Source organism: Grammomys surdaster, unplaced genomic scaffold (assembly GCF_004785775.1).
Source record: "Grammomys surdaster isolate TR1022 unplaced genomic scaffold, NIH_TR_1.0 126118, whole genome shotgun sequence".
In the NCBI taxonomy this organism is placed as follows: domain Eukaryota; kingdom Metazoa; phylum Chordata; class Mammalia; order Rodentia; family Muridae; genus Grammomys; species Grammomys surdaster.
In genome coordinates, this window is record NW_021620926.1 from 1,358,892 (window position 1) to 1,376,602 (window position 17,711).

Below are 17,711 nucleotides of genomic sequence, written 5' to 3' on the forward strand. Positions count from 1 at the left end.
AAGGAAGGAAGGAAGGAAGGAAGGAAGGAAGGAAGGAAGGAAGGAAGAAAGGAAGGGGAAAATAGAGAAAAAGACAAAGGAAAGACAGAAGTAAAATAATCACTTAAACTGATAAGCGAACTTCCATCATCTGACTGACAATAATTTGTAATAAAAGCTATCTGTAACATCAACTGCAGTCAAAGTGATGGGAAACAAGATTAAGTACAAAAACATTTCAAAACCTGAGTGTCCTATGTAATAATCCAAAAGCCATGAAAAGCTGCATGTTCGTTCCTAGGGAACACTTCACTTTGAGACTTTCTCTCTGCCCTTTCTGTAACCTGTACAATGTGGTTTTCCTAGGGCTTTTTTCCCTGGCTGGAAACATGCTAACAAGAATAGAATTGGAAAATTTAGAGGAGGTGGAAGAGACTTGTTATATCACAAGTAACTTCAAATGGAAGAAAAATACGGATTCCACATTTCATCTTGAAAAAAAAATGGATTTAAAGATAGGGTGCATCAATGTTTCCTTCATGTCAACAGTCAACCAAGGATTTCTGAGTGGGAGTAACAAAACATTTTCCAACTACAAAATTTCTCCTTCATAGAAAATAATGGTTAATACACAATGAAACTGTGTGAGTTCTTCGTCCATGTCTTATTGTGTTGGAGCCCATGTTTCATTGCAATATTGAAGAATTTTGCTGTTCACTCCCCTAAGGACTCTTAGGGATACTTCAACTCAGGAACTATATTAATTGTTTTTTACTCTTGCTCTGACTAAATATCTAACAAGAACAAGCTCAAGGGAGAGAAAAAAAGATTATCCTCACAGTTTGAGAGATTAGCCTATCAAAGTGGGAAATACATGGTGGTAAGAAGAAAATACAGTGTCTAGACACATCAGGAAGCAGAGAAGCAGGTAACAGTTATTCAGAATCCTCGACGCCCACCTTTCAGTGATGTACTTCCTCCAGTGAAGCCCCATCTCCTAAAATTTCCAAACCTCTCAGAAGAGTTGCCACTAGCTTGGAGCTAAGCTTTTATATGAGCCTTTGAGGGATAGTTTACATCCACACCATAACAGTCAGTTTATCTCTGAGGACTAACCTGTATGTTCTTCCCATTGTCATCTACTGAATTTAAGTAATTCCATCTCCCATTTAATAAAGCAAACATGACAATATTTCTGAATCTGATTTAAGTGTTAGTTATACTTATTTCAAACAATTTAAATTTCACTCTAGTGCTATTTAGCTAAAATAGCTTCTTCAGTCATCAAAGTCCATTAGGCTCAGCCAGCTAAGAGCGGACCTGTGGGAATCTTGATCTCTATACTGTTTACTGTTATAGCTCTTAAATATTCAGGGATTCAATTTGTTGGTTTTTCTTTCCACTGAGCCATTGTAGAGGCAAATGTGTGCACAACAAACAAAAACAAAATCTGTACTTAATAAGAAAGAGAAGTGTTGAACTTTTTTTTTTAATTTCTTTTTTTTTTTTGAACATGAAATGCTTTTTTATAGCATGTTTTACAAGGGGAGGGGGTAAGAGGGTCCAGATGGTGGAAAAGTACAAAATCTTCTTGGCCTGTGCCTTGAAACATGTCATGGTCTATATGGTACACTGCCTTGAGTTATGATCTACCTGCAGTTCTTCAGAAGATATGGTACACTGCTTGAGTTATGGTCTCCCTGCTATTCTTAAGAAGACATGCTACTCTGCTTTGAGTCTATCTGCAGTTGCTAAGCAGGATCTTGCAGTTGCCAAGCTTCAGAGGACATTGTGCAGGTGGGGAAAGGTAGGGGGTAAGGGTAAGGGCGAGGGTCCTGGCTTCTGGCATCTCCCCCTTCTCTGTTTAGTTAGAGAAGGCGTCTTATGTTCAATCCCAACTATGTGAGTTTTGAATTTGGATGTCTAATTATGGGGGGTCTTAGACAAGTTCACAACCCCAAAACACTGATGTGAGATGAGTCACATCGATGGTCGAAGGCTTTAGGCTGTCGACGATGGGCAACGTCAAGGGACTCTGATGTGGGTGAAAGGAGGGTGAGAGCCCTGTCTTAGGCCATGTAGGCTGCACCCACTCCCAGCACCACGCACTCCTTTTCGGCTGCATTGGGTGGGCCCCTGGGAAGTGGACCTACAATAATCCCGTCATTGGGATAACTCACAGCCATCCTAGTCTCTTGTAAATGTTCAAGTTACCAACCATTTGTCAGTTTGGGGTGTAATATTGTCATAAAGGAAGGCTCCCCAATGTTAGCGGCCATATCAAGGGTGGCCTTGGTTTAGGAAAAAGCCAATTTTTGTTGTGGTGATCAAGAGGCCAAGCTCTCTAGCGAGAGAAATGAGGGCAAAGCCAGGCATACCAGGAACCCTTCTGGAGGGCGTGGAAGTCTAGGGGTCGACCGTAGGGGGAGGCAGGGGAGCTGACAGCTATGTCAGTCTCCTGCGGAGTCACTTCTGGATCCTCTGCAGTTTTCAGCTGATGGTAATGAACTTCAACTGCCTTCTTGATGGCAGCATCAACCTGGTTCCGTGGACGACAGGTCACGGGCGATGATCTCTGTCTTGCTCAATCTTGATGTCGTGCGCACATCCTCTCAATGAGGGTCCGTCCGGATGGGTCCGTGCCTCGAGCCCCATGTCTGGGTGCCACTTGACCCGACCGGTGGGTCCTGGTTATTCGTGGGGGCGAGGAGGACTGCAACCTGCTATTCTTCAGAAGATATGGTACACTGCTTGAGTTATGGTCTCCCTGCTATTCTTCAGATGATATGGTACACTGCTTTGAGTCTATCTGCAGTTGCCAAGCAGGATCTTGCAGTTGCCCAGCTTCAGGGGACCTTGTGCAGGTGGGAAAAGGTAGGGGGTGAGGGTAAGGGCGAGGCTCCTGGCTTCTGGTCCATCTGGGTTAGAACTTCTAATAGCAGGCATCACGGGTGATTCAATTTTACCTGGAAAGAAAAAAGAAGGGGATTCTCAGGGAGGATGTTTGGAGCACACCATCACAAAAATTAGGAGGAAGGGGTAGGGGATAAGGGATTTGGGGAGAGAATGAGAAAGGAGACAACATTGAAAGGTAAATACATATAATACCCAATAAAAACCCCACACAGATAAAGGATTTAAAAAAAAGGGAGTCTATTTATTTTAAATTAATTTCAAAAGTTTCTAGGAGATGCAAATTGGCTAAGATACTATTTTAAGCTCTCCACAAAAGAATTTAAATCTCTGTTCAATATTCTCAAGAGAGAGGTAAACCCTAACTTCCTCAACAGTTAATTGACAAAAGAGAGGTAATCTCACAAAAAGTAGAAAAAGCTATTTCTAATCGATATATCATATAGTCTGATTAATTGTCAGTGGAGCTATAAAAGTCCTTTGACAAAAGATTATTAATATAGATTTATATATCCTTAAATAAGGCCTTCATGACTCTCTGAGTGTGGAAGGAGCAACTGTTGGCGCTTCTGCCCTGATTTTACAAGAACTCTGAAAAATTGGCTTTAAAAACAAAAGAGGGGGAACGGTACCCCCTCAGAAGGAGTCCCCCTGAAATACTCTCCATCATGCCTTGTTCACTTTTCTCTCTCTAAAGCTGAAAGCTCATGGCAAATCTCTTGCTGACCATGTTGGTGACCTCGGGCACCACCAAGACCAACAAAACTTTGCCACAGATATGGGGAAGGACCCTCATACCCATAAAGGGAATGCCCCAGTCCCAGTTCCCTTATGGAGCCGAGGACTGATATGCCTGCCCAATACCACAGAAGGCACAGCTAACCAGCTACCACAAATATTAATGAAAAAAATAGATACCCTCACAAAGCCAGGCCCAATCATAAATACGATGAATAACAATTTACATCCAGGGAAGTGTTGAACTTTTTAATATATGGCAACCATTCAATGAATGTTAGATGTTACCTTAATTTCTCTACTGCATTCACATTCAACACCTGTGCCTTTTATGTCTCTACAAACCTGATTCTATATATTGAATTTCTGGTTGCCAAATAGAATTCTCAAATTCAGACTTAAAGGTACTGGCCACAAAATATTATAACCCATATATCTTCTGGTTGCGATTTTCATTAATAAACATTATTTTAGAAGAAAGCGTTCTATGTGCATATATTACTTTTAACACTTCTTGTTATAGACTGAAAGGAAAAAAATACTAACAGGAAATAGACTCGGTTTCAAATATAGAAAATAGTTACCCGGTGTTTAAAGCATTACTGTCTGGACTACTGTAGGACAGCTGCTTCTTCCAGAGCTGGTTAGAACTCCTGGGGGATAAGCATGACGTTACTCTACTTCTCACTGGGATGTTCTCATGTAGAAACCACTGCTCCAACTCTTGAACATGTTTTCCATGTAAATTATGTCAGTTGGGTTTAGATAATCCCAAGGAACCTCATAAAGAAGTGAAGGGCAATGGTCACATTCTTTTATTAGTCAGGGTTCTCTAGAGGAACAGACCTGATAGTATGAATATATATATATGACTATGAAGTTGTCTGGCTAGTACTGTAGAGGCAAGTCTACTGAAGGAAAGAACACAGATTCAGTAGTTGTTCAGTCCATGAGACTGGATGCCTCTCCTGGTCTTCAGTCTTCAAGGAACCCTGAATAAGGACTGATGCCTGAGCGGCAAGAAAGACAGACTTGCCAGTGATAGTGATATCAAACAGCAAAATCTTCCTTCTTCATGGCCTATTATTTGGACCACTCAGAGTTAGTGTGAATAGTCTGATGTCAATCGAGCCAATCAAGAAAAAATCCATCAGCTGGATGTGCCCAGCTGCTTGTATTTTAGTAAATTCCAGATGTAGTCAAGGTGACAACTAAGATTAGCACCACATTCTTCTTTCAGGGAAAGGATGTAAAATCACACACAATTGCCCATCCCAAACCAGGTTCTATCTGAACTACTGGATCCTTCATGCACCAGACCCAGTTCCTGACTTCTCTAACTCCAACACAATTCCCACAAGTATCTACAACCTTCCATGTTGTAGGTTATCTTTCCCACTGCGACAAATATCAGAGAAAGACTACATATGGGAGGAATGATTTATTGTAACTCATATCTTCAAAAGTTTCCATCCATAGATAGCTGGCTCCACTGTTTCTGAACCTACCATGAGAAAGAACATTCTGTGAGAAGAATGTAGTAGAAGGTGTCATGTAGGCAAGACACCAAGAGATAGGAAGGTGGGATGTATCTCTGTAGCTGTAGCATGCCTCACTGATTAGATAAGAGTTGAGAAATCCAAGCATCCTCCAGTTGGGGATCAAGTCTTCAACACATTGAGCTTTTGGAGAGACACTTAGTATCCAAATGATAACACTGACTAATAAGGATTAACATATGCTGTGCTATTCATCCATATTAAGACTAATGATAATGTATGAAATTCCTTTGAAGTTTTTTGTTTATATTTTATCAGTTGAGGGTTTGTTTTAGAATTCGAGATAAGTTCTTTTAGATAATCCTAGAAGACCTTCAGCATCCAGTGTAGCCAATATTTGCTTTGAACATCTTAACCTTTCCCTTCCATCTCCAACATACTAGGATTATTGCTGTGAACTAGTATGCCTCCCAATGTATGTTCTTTTTTGATTAGCTAGGAGGATATTGCACAAGATTTTACTTGTGCTCCTCTTGCACACACTATAAACTTTGTCTTAGTTTCTCTTCATTGACTTCAATCACTTTTTGCCTTGATGATATTTGTTCCTATCATGGGAGTTACAGTAGCACCCATGAAAGCAAGAACATAATAAATGATCCAGAAATAATTTCCTACCTAAACAAGCTCTTGTAACTCCAGGCAACAATGATCATGAAATAAACTGCCCATCCCATATGCCCAGGGACTGAAAGAATTCAGGGTGGGCCTAATGGAAATTACATCCAGGACCTAAGAGAAATCCAATATACTCAGCCTCCTGTTTCCTATCCTTTGGTTTACATGGGAACTGTGTTTGTAATGGAGTGTTGGGTGAGCCAACTGTGGCTAGAATCCCCATTGTGGGTTCCCTCCCAATGCTATGAACTCCTTTTCCTGACATTTTTCCAAGTCATGTAATATGCTTTGATATGATTTTTAATTAATTTCAGCCTTCCAATATTAAATTTCAACTAACACAAAGGGGAAAGAAATGCTTATGTGCTTGGTTTGGTGTAGAATATAACTGGATTGAATTTACTTATTAATTGTGCCCATGATTTGCATTCACTCTATCTACCAATGTCTTAGAATGAAGTTGTTTGTTTTTAAAGACTGTCTAATTCATTAAGTTTTGGTGCACATTTAAGGTTCTTTAGATAGGACTATTTTCTGATATTCATTCAGCTTTTAACATATTTCGTCATACACACAGAAATCTCATAAAAACCCAAACTGAGAAACCATCATACATATACAAATAACTTGTAAAGAAAATAATTAAACAGCATTATGAGACAAAGACTCTCCAAAAATGCCTGTGAGTTTGTTTTGTGTTGGCCATCTACTTCTGGTCTTAGAGTCTGCCCATAAGAGTGATTTGAATACCCAGTGAGACTCCACTGGAGAATACTTATTTTTTATTTGTGAGCGGTTCAAGGGGAATTGGTCTTCATATTGTCAATCACAGCAATCACTTCAAACACTAAGACCACACTGACAGTCCTTGTATTGCTGCTAAGGAAGCCCCATGTTTTCTGTATTATTGCCTGCTTACATGGTTCCCTCATATTTGTGAGTTTCAACTTCATGCAATGGAAAAAGCCTAGTAGAAGAAATCGCTCCTTCAACTTATGCAAATGATACTTATGAAATGATACTTTTCAGGGTCATTTTCTTTCTCAAAATGAAAGCTTGTGCCACCTTTATTCCAATACCTTTTCTGTTCTTCCACTTTCTACCTGTGTTTCTGCCCAAAGCTGAGAAAACAAAGGTGAAAACTTATGGTTATTCAAGTAACTTAGGGTAGGGGTATAGATACAGACGTGAATTACTAGTTAATTTGCTAATAATATGCTACCATATAGGAGGAAGCATATCATATTCATTAAGGATGTCTGTTGAACATCAGTAGAACAAGCAAAAAATCTTTAAGAATATCTATTTAGATGGTAAGTATTTATTCATTTATTTATTTATTTATTATGCATCTAGAAAACATATTATAAGTAGAGAAGATAGAAAACCAGGTGTAGTAGCATGTAGTCTGACCCCAAAACACACACACAGAGAGAGAGAGAGAGAGAGAGAGAGAGAGAGAGAGAAAGAGAGAGAGAGAGAGAGAGAAAGAGAGAGAGAGAGAGACAGAGACAGACAGAGACAGAGAGAGACAGAGAGAGAGGCAGAGAGGGGAGCTTATATAAGAAGATCATGGATTTAAGACTGAGAAACTTAGTGAGTCACTAGTTCAAAGTATTTTCTTTTCCAAATGGGGCTAGATTGTAGCTCAGTGGCACAGTGTTTCTCTAGCACACAAACAACCCTCAAAATAGAAAGAGAGAGAGAGAGAGAGAGAGAGAGAGAGAGAGAGAGAGAGAGAGAGAGAGGAGGTAAAGAGGGAGAGAGAGTAAGGAAGAAAAGAGGGAGGGAAGGAAGGAAGGGTGGGAGAGGGGGGAGGGAAGGAGCAAATGAATGAACAAATGTAGGGAGGGAAGGAGAGGAGAGTAAAGGAACAAGTAAAAGATAGAGGATTCTCAGACAAAAAGACTAACTTAGAGAAATTGTATGAATATGATTATAATAGAGTTTAACAGAGTTTTTTAGTATTAAATAGAAAACTCTAATAGCATGACAGTATCAGTGTAATGACTGCTCTTCATTGTCAAGTTCAATTGATTTGAAGTCACCTGGAAGATGCACCTCTAGGTGGGTCCTTTAAGGCAATGCCAGGAAGACATATCTGAGGAGGGAAGACAAACCTTGAATGTGAGCAGCACCATCTCAAGGGCTAGGGTATTAAAAATCGAAAAGAAGAAAGCTAGTTAAGCACCAGCGTTCATCTCTTCCTTACCATGGCATAAGGTGATCAGCTCCCTCACACCCCTGAGATCATAGCTCAGGCTACTCTCAATGCCACATCTCTGAAAAACGTAAACCCAAAGCCTCTCTTTCCTTCTTTTCTTCTTCCCTTCCTTCCTTCCTCCCTTCCTTCCTTCCTCCCGTCCTTCCTTCTTTGCTTCCTTCCTTCCCTTCTTTTCTGCTCCTTATCAAGTATTTTGTCACTGTGACCATAAAAGTAACTAACACAAGCAGATTTCTAATGCTTAACTTTGGAGATCAACTTTTAAATAGCCAAGGTTACTTTGGCTTCCATTTTGGGGAGTTGCAGCTGATGTGCTCACAGTGCTCTTGGGCTGTATGGCAAGTCAGCAGACTATCAAGGCAGGAGCATGTGACAGAAGAAAACATTCACTACATCTCTGAGATCAAATTCCCTTTAAAGATACGTGCAGTTAACATCAAAGCCCCATAATTCCCTGTCTCTTAAAGGTTTTACTTATTTACAATATTGTCATGTTAATTACTATCTTTTAATGTATGTCCATGTGTAGGGCATTCTGAGTCCAAACTATAACAAAATAATCTAATCTGGTAATTTTTATTCTATTTATAGGTAATTACATGTCATTTTATATTTGGTGGTAAGAAAGAATTCTTATGGACAGTGAAACCTGCTGAGAAAGAGTAATATTAAAAACAGAGTAGGTTATATGAAATAATCTTAAGATTAAGCTGATGAGTTGCTGCTACCACAGAGATGGTGAAGAAGCCAGGACTGAATGGTCATGTTACCAAGACTTGATAGTGGATTGAATGAATGATTCTGGGGCAAACTGGAGGTACTGGTTAGGATGAGAAAGAAGTGGCAAAAGGGGAAGATATCGAGATGGAAACAGGGGGCTGTGTTTGGAGCTCAAGGGAAGAGTGTGATTGAAGAAGTAATTTGAGACTCACAGTAACTGAATGCAAGTCAGAAAACATAAACACCCATGCGAGTGACAAACACAACTACGGAGAAAACACTCATGCAGAAGAAGATGAGCTACAAGGAGCACTAAGAGTGGCCAGAACAATAGAAATGTTGTTCATAAAGATGGAGAGATAAATTGTTATTAAAAAAAAAAGTCAGGAAAGCAAAAAGAAGTAATGTCATTGTTTATAACATCTCCTCCTGGAAGCACATTGACGATGGATTCTAGAAATACATTCACCAGTGTGGTGACAATGTGAGTCCAAAGCACAACAATAAGTATTGTCAATGGGAGATAAAGAATAGAGCGATCCAGACAAGAGACAGACAGATAAACATGTTTGGGGCCTTTCATATTAAACACCAGTAAAGCAAATTGTACAAAGACTAAAGATAGCATCAAGAAGGATCAGGTCAAAGATACAGAAAGGAGGGATGACTTTGTACAAAGATGCTCAAGCCACTGAGAAGAGTGAAAGAGAACACAGGAGGTAGCATCAACTCTAGGTCACTGTAATCATATCCTGGCAAAGAATGAACAGAGGGACAGGGAAGATGAGTGTGGAGAGAAGAGAAAGAAAGTTATAAACATTCAGTGAACGTAATTTTCTGATAAAAAGTAAACGTAAAAATTGCAGGGGATTTGGAGAGAGAAGCTTGGAATTGCTGCCCCAGGGTGTACAGAACGGAAACTTCCAGGGCTGGGAAAAAGAGTTGTTTTGAGTTCCTATCATGTGACACCAGATGACCGACCCCGACCCATTGTGAGATGTCTGGCCTCAGAAGATATCAGCTTCAATCTGGAATGGGGCCAGAGGACAAGAGCTAACTCTATCCTGCAAAAGAAGTACAGGCAGGAAAATCAGAAGATACATACAAGGAGGTAGCATATGGGAAGTCCCACGTTCATGAGAAGTTGCCCCCAGAAGACATGGTAACATGGTAACATTTCTGGAGGACATCCTTATTTCTGCTGAGTTTACTTTACACTAATAGGATTCATTTTATCAGACCCAGGTTTTTTTGTTTTTTTTTTTTTTTTTGATGTCATGCTACAGAGCAAGCCATCTTGCTCCCAGGAAATATTTCTTCTGGGAAAGTATGAAAGGAATCTGAGTGTTCTAAGCTACCCTAGCTGGTCACATATTTGGCCCTCTGTTCAAAATCATGAGGATTTTCAGATGTTCCTGTAAAGCAGAGAGACAGATACCATGTGTATCTAATAGATTGTTCCTATAATAAAACAATCACAAGTAGATGTCTTGCTATAGCCTACAACTCTTCTGTAAGGCATTCTGTAAATATCCATTAATTTAGTTCCTAAAGCAACTCCCTGAGGTGAAGGTTGCCATCCTCACCCTGAGGATGGGGAAGTTGCAATCTAAAGGCTTAGGTTTCTTTTCTACAGGGTCAGAAAATATAAGGCTTGAAGAGGAGGTGACCGAACCTAGTCAACTCATCTCTAAGTTCAGATACTTACCCATCAAGCCAAGCCTCTTTAATAATAAAATAAGTAAAAATCATAGGATGCTACAGAGGAATTTTAGGCCATCTGAATTCTCTAGCCTTATCACCAAACGTTTAAATATGGTTGTCGACTGAATAGTTACAATTTGGTTGTCTTTTCTTTTGTTGTCTTTAAGACTAGGTACACAGGAGTGCTTTACTATAGAAGTGCTCCTATTTTAATAAGTGAAAGTAGTTTTTCTTAATGCTAAAATATCCATGTTTCCATTTCAATGAGTAATGGTCCTGATGGGCTTGCTGGATGTCAGCCCTTTTTCAGCTCCCTGTAGTTCCAGAGCAGGTGTCTGAGACTTGGTCATAGTGACCTCTGTTTTATTTTGTGGGTGCTTTGGAGTTAACAAAAGTTAACTCCTGGCCAGTATTCTACCTGGCAAAGTCATGTATATGAAAAGACTGCTTGAAGGTATATATGTCTTATATGCCTTACCCTTAACCACTTATACATATGTGAATATACAATTAACTGTTCTGGGTTGGATTTTTCCATTGTCCTATATATGTGTACCTGACTCTTGAAATAATCAGACTGTGTGTAAAATTCAACGACATTCATGTCCTTAGCTAATAGTCAACCCTTTTTTTTTTTTACCAAAAATGTTTGAAATTTGGGAAGTTTTATGTTTTTGACCACTGAGCCAAAATCTGACCACAATTTATTATGTGCCATCTCCTTTAATCAAAACATAAGGGATTTATAGCCTTTGGATTTCTAACTCTAAACAGAAGAACAGGTAGATTACCAGATTATTATATATTTCTGACTTATCCATATTTTTATCACTACTATACAAATACATACAATTCAAAAATACTCTTTCTTAGTAAACCATTTATAAGGAATGAAGGTTCTTTAGATGTATTTTTATTGGCACATGTCTGTGCTCATGCATGCTCATATATGTCATACATGTAAGTGTCTACATGTATACCACAGAGACCAGACAGTGTGCTGGATCCTCTAGAGCCAGAATGATAAGTGTTTGTGAGACACCTGATAAAGGTATCAGGAATCAATCTCAAGTCTTCTAAGAGAGCAACCAATGCTCTTAAACAGAGCCCTCTCTCTAGATTTCCAAAAGTGAGTTTTTGGTGCAAATAAAATTGTATAATATGTCAAATAATGAAGACAGCAGGTTGATGATGGAACAATTAAGCTTTACTCTAGAAGAACATGTTATTTTGTATAATATTGGAAAATATAAAATAGTAATAAAATATTAAATTAAACCTGGATATAAAAACAAATCCAAGACACAAAAGATTTGTAGTTTTATCACTGCATTCCTGAAACATGATGCACTAGTTCTAGGGAGTCCCGGCTCCTTGATCTCATGCTCACTGCTACATACATTTTAACATCATTTAGGACTGACTTGTGACTCTAGAACATCAGTATGAATCTCCCTAGAGACTGAAGGAATAGCCAGCCAATAACCAGCACAACTTGAGACCCATCCCATGGACAGGCACCTATACCTAATACTATTAATGATACTCTGTTATGCTTGCAGACAGGAGCAAGACATACTCTGAGAGGCTCCACCCAATATCTGAATCAGACAAATACAGACACACACAACCAAACAGTAGATGGAGCTTGGGGATTCTTATAGAAGACTAGGAAGAAAGAATGTAGGCCCCAAAGGAGATAGGAACTCCACAGGAAGACCAACAGAGTCAACTAACCTGGACCCTTGGAGCTCTCAGAGACTGAACTACCAATCAAAGAACATACACAGGCTGGACCTAGACCTCACCACACATATGTAGCAGATATGCAGTTTGGTCTTCATATGAATCCTGAACAACTGGAGTGGGAGCTATCCCAAAAGCTGTTGCTTGTATGTGAGATATGTTCTTCTAGCTGGGCTGCCTTTTCTGGTCTCAGTGGGAGAGGAAGCACTTAGTCTCACAGAGACTTGATGTGCCAGGGTGAGGACATATGGGGGGACACACCCACTCAGAGAAAAAGGAGGGAATGGGACAGGGATTTTGGGAAGGGTGACCAGAAGGGGGACAGTGAGTGGTATGTAAACTGAATAAGTAAAAAAATAAAACAAAATAAAATATAAAAATATCTCTCTAGAATGATTAATGGCATGTCATGCTCTCTTACATTCTGGGTATGTGCTTGCCTATTCTACTAAACATAGGTCTGAATTCTGATTACTAAGTGCTTTTCCAAAGGTACTGGGCAGCAGTACTGTTCCAGAGCTAGCCCATTGATTCTATCACAGCACCATGATCAGTTACAAACAGGTATGTGGTTTTAACAGTTAATACCCAATGACGAGCACAGTAAATTACACAGATCCCGGGTACAATGAACATTTTAATTCTGCTAAATTAATTTGAAAAATTTAAACTGCATTGAAAATATACTGATCAGAAAGAAAAAAATCTAAGTCTTCTACCTTTTTCTTTCACTTTTACTCTAACAAAATAAGCAATCTGCTCAAAACATAGATCTGGTAAATTGTCAGTCTGCTTTCTAGACTACTGAGCAAGGGAACAAATAAAGTAACATAAAAAACAAACAAACAAAGAACACTTATCATTGCATAACCACAAGGCATTTGGGTTAAGAAATATTCTACGGTAGGCCAAAATGTTCAGAAGAAAAAATTGTTTGCAACTCTAACCTGATGACTTGAGTTTGATTCCTAGAAACTGCTATGAAAGGCAAGATGTAACTCCCTAAAGTTGTCCTCCAATGACCACATAGGCACTGACAATCACAAACACACACACAAACACACACACCACCACCACCACCATCACCACCACCAAAATAATAATAATAAATAATTATTATTAATAAATGTATATAAATAATACTATCTCACTCAAAATCCATTAAATTCAATTCAATTCTCACTGTTCTTGCCAGCTATTACTAAGATTATCTTAGTCTTTCTTCCCATGGGGGATGTCATCAACCAGCCCGAAGGACAATCATCAGCTTTCTAAAAATACCCTAACTCTGCAGCTTTTCACCTGGTCAGTCCTATCCGCACTTCACATCAGTCATGAAAACGAATGTCCAGCTTGCTGAACTCTGGATGGCTGAGCTGATGGAACAGTCCAGTTATTCTGGCCAGAAAGGCATGAACTCAGGCTTCCCCCATAAACACCAATCTCCATGGAAACCAAACCAGGACACAGAGCATGCTCACTTTATTTTAAGCCCAGTGATGCTCATGAGCTTTTCCCTGTGTCAGTCTGGCTTCTCCAAGCCAGTACTTTTTGCTTCATGGCTGGCAGTTGTTTGAGCCATCCCTCTAACCAAATTTAGACAGCACTTGCTTTGAATAGGCTCCAAGGAGTTTTCCATGGAGAACTTTATGTCTGTTGAACTGTCTGCTTACTCAGATCTTATAAAGCCTTTGTCTTTACAGGCAGAAAGGGGAAATTGCATCGTTATTATCAGATTTGTTAAGTTTTTTTTATTTTAATAACACCACATTCTTCTGTCTCCACAGGGTATCTAGAATTTGAAATTTTATATCTACTTTTTAAGACCTTTCTAAGGAAACCACTGAGTTATATCTTAGCCAAATATAAATTGACTTTTGCTTTTATTTAAAATTCACAGCATTATGAATTAATCAAAGACATTTTATTATTAGAAATCACTATCTGATTTGAAGTTGGGATTTGGGTACCATAGGTCTTCCCATGTTTAATGGATGTGAAAGTAAAATGATAAATTCAAACCTATAATATCAATCAGTAATAAAAGTGCAGAAGATGCAGAAGACCTTCATGACTCAGAGGTCTTTAATTGCTTGTCCATGTACCAGGAGAAATTCAATTCAGTATAGACAAAAATGTTACTTTTTCCTAAAGAAATATAGACTTATCTTAGAGAATTGGTTGCTTGTAAAAGCACTGGAAAGTCTCAAGGAGCAGCTTCCAGGCTCTGCCCCTGGAGTGGATTCACAATCACAGCTAACCTATCAAATCTGCGACTGGAACAGTGATTTTACAGAGAACTTCTACCCACAGAGAACCTCCACCCAAACATGGTTCCTCTTACCATCCAAGAATCAGAAGAAGAAATGAGAGCTGTAACTCTGACTTTAGCAGGCCAGATAAAAAAAGATCACCACCTCTGCTCCTTCATCTTGACTGCTGGGAGCTAGAGAAGGGACAGGGGAATACCAGGTGAAGATCTTCAATTTCTTTGATCCTACAAGCCTAGAGGCTCTCAACCTCTGGGTCACAACCCCTTGGGGGATAAAACAACTTTTTTTATAGGGGTCACCTAAGAACATCAGAAAGCACAGATATTTGCACTAAAATTCATAACATTGGCAAAATTATAGTTAAGAAGTAGCAACAAAAACAATTTTATGATTGGAGGTCACCACAACATGAGGAGCTGTATTAAGAGGTCACAGCATTAGAAAGGTTAAGAATCACTGCACTAGCTATCAATATTAGCTAATTTATTCCTTCTAAATATCTATGAGTTGGACCAATGGGAGGATGGTCACTATTTCTAAACCTCAGTATCAAGAAGGTGATAAACAGTGTTTGAAACTTTTTATCAGTGATTAGTAGAAATTCTAAGTATACATGGTATGTAAATAAAAAACATAGAAGAGGTAAAATATATATCCATTTTATCTGGAAATCAACAAATACTTCCTGATACAAAACAACATAGTGTACAAATCCTGTTCATACCCCTCCACTTATTTTAAAACATGTGTAGATTACTTTAATGGGCAATACACTATAACTGCTAAGTGAGCAATTGTTGAAAAACTCACAAGAACAAAGATCTGCACATGTTTAGTATAGATAGTGTTGTGTTAGAATCACAGCTCACGTCTGGACAGACCACACCAGGCCAATCCAGTTCCACATGGGAGGTTTATTGTGGGGAAGAGGGCAAAGGTGACAATGAAGACGAAAGGGAGAAGAAAGAGAGAGCAGAGGTCGGGGGGGGGGTCTGCCTCTTATTTGGGTTGTGACATAACCACTCATGGGTGAGAAGTGAGCCAAGTGGATTCTGGGAATGTATGGTGATTGCCTTGGCAACATATGCATTGGTCCCTGTTGCCTGTGAGTGGCATTACTGGGTTAGAAAACTATCTGCCAAGCCTGATAACAACAGATACAACATTCTCCCTCCCAATATTTTCTATGAACATATATACATATGTAAACATATATAAACGTATATACAAATATAAACATGCATGTACACACATAAATACACAGCTTGCACTGCTTCAATCCTAATATCACAATTCATTTTGTGATTCAAATATTACCCAGTGCTTCAACTTGTATATCCTCAGGAAGAAAGGCAATGATTTTCCAGTAATAATATACCCATGTCTTGAACATTTTTTGTTTTCTTACTGTTCAAATTGACTTAGATGTCTAGGTTTGGCTTAAAACTATGTTGGCTCGGTCTCTAAATTTTATTGTTTTATCGACCAACAAAACTTCATACACAATTAAGAATTATGAAGTGAGGTTGTCTTCTAACATGCCCATTCTTATAAATACATATCATTCACAGTAAAAATAGCTGGTGGCTTGAAGTGAATAAGCTACTTTATGATGTGGCTTAGTGGTTTTATTTCTGCCTCTTCATCAAACCAAGGAACCACAACACACATCTAAAGAAGAATTAGCCCCTGTTTCTTATTAAATACGTATTGTTCAGAGCTGCTACAAGTGAGGGGAGAAGACTTTACTGATAACTCATATGAACAATGTTTTCATGGATTCTTTGTATAATCAAAGCTATACAGATAGTGGCAAAGGATAAAAGAAATTAAAACATTAAAGCTTGAAATACAATCTGCAATGTTTCTACTCATATTCTCCTTGTTTGGTTGGTTTATTCTGTGCACCCAGGAAATAAAACAAATTCTATACAGCAATTATCAAAGGATTATTACATATTTAGCTAAAATATGTTCAAGCTGAAACATTTGTCACAGAATTATTAGTTATTCATCATTAAGGCTACTTTTCAAACTAACAAATACATTTGCTACTGAGTGAAAATTGATTCAACAATGAATCTGTGTTCTTCATTAACTATTCATCTCTAATCTGTTTCCTTCAAACTGTCCCACTTCTTAATATACAATCAAAAATGCATAGGAATACCCTTAGATTTTAGTATATAATAGAATTTTTATATCTTAATAAAAATGCTAAGTGTCTCATAAGTGCAACTGGCCAACTTATTACGTCTTGATAAAATCCATATAGAATGTTTGTAAGGATGAATATGTCTGTATATTTGTAATTGTTCAAATATTTTTATTTAATTTTATACTTTGCCTGCAACTATGTATATACACCAAGTACATGCCTGATGCCCATAGAAGCCAGAGAGGGCATCAAATCCCCTGCACTGGAGTTACAGACAGTTGATTGTGAGCTACCATGTGGGTTCTAGGATCTGAATCTAGGTCCTCTGGAAAAGTGATAAGTGCTCTTAATATTGAGCTGTCTCTATGGGTCTGCTATATTTATTTCTGTTTTGCTTTAGTTGAAAGTCTGGCTATGGTCTATTGTGCCATTGAAAAGTGATGGAACCATTCAGAGATGAAGTCTAGTATAAGAAGTCTAGTATAAGTCTAGTATTGATAGTGGAGGGCATGTGTCTGCAAGAGAGTTTCAGTTGTCTTTTACTCTTTCTATCATGGCCATACGAGATAAATATTCCTCCTTTGCCCTAGTTTCCCAGCATGATGTATCATTTACTGCTACATGTTCGAAGTAAGAGGGCCAAGTGACCATCAACTTTGAAATAATAAGCCAACATAAATCTTCCTTAACTATAACTTGAGTATTTCAAGCATTTTCTTAGAAAAGTAGATGGCTAAGAGCCCTTAATACATAGTGCTTGATGTGGGGACTTTGGAAAATATGTTTCATCTGTGACAATTGATTATGCAGAGAAACTTATCATGGCCCCAAGCTTACCATTTGAGGCAAAATCTGCAAACTGATTTTATTTTGTATATCACAATATAGCTATGGGTACACTGAACACTGAATAATGGTCAAAATCCCCCTTTGTCTACATGTTAAGGAAGCAGAGACAATGCTTACACCAGCAGCATATCTCTTCTCTCTCCTCACTCATTTCTCAAGAAGTAACAAAGCATAGGGTTATACATGGCATATCTATGTCTGCTCACTTTTTCGTTCATTGAGGAAGGATG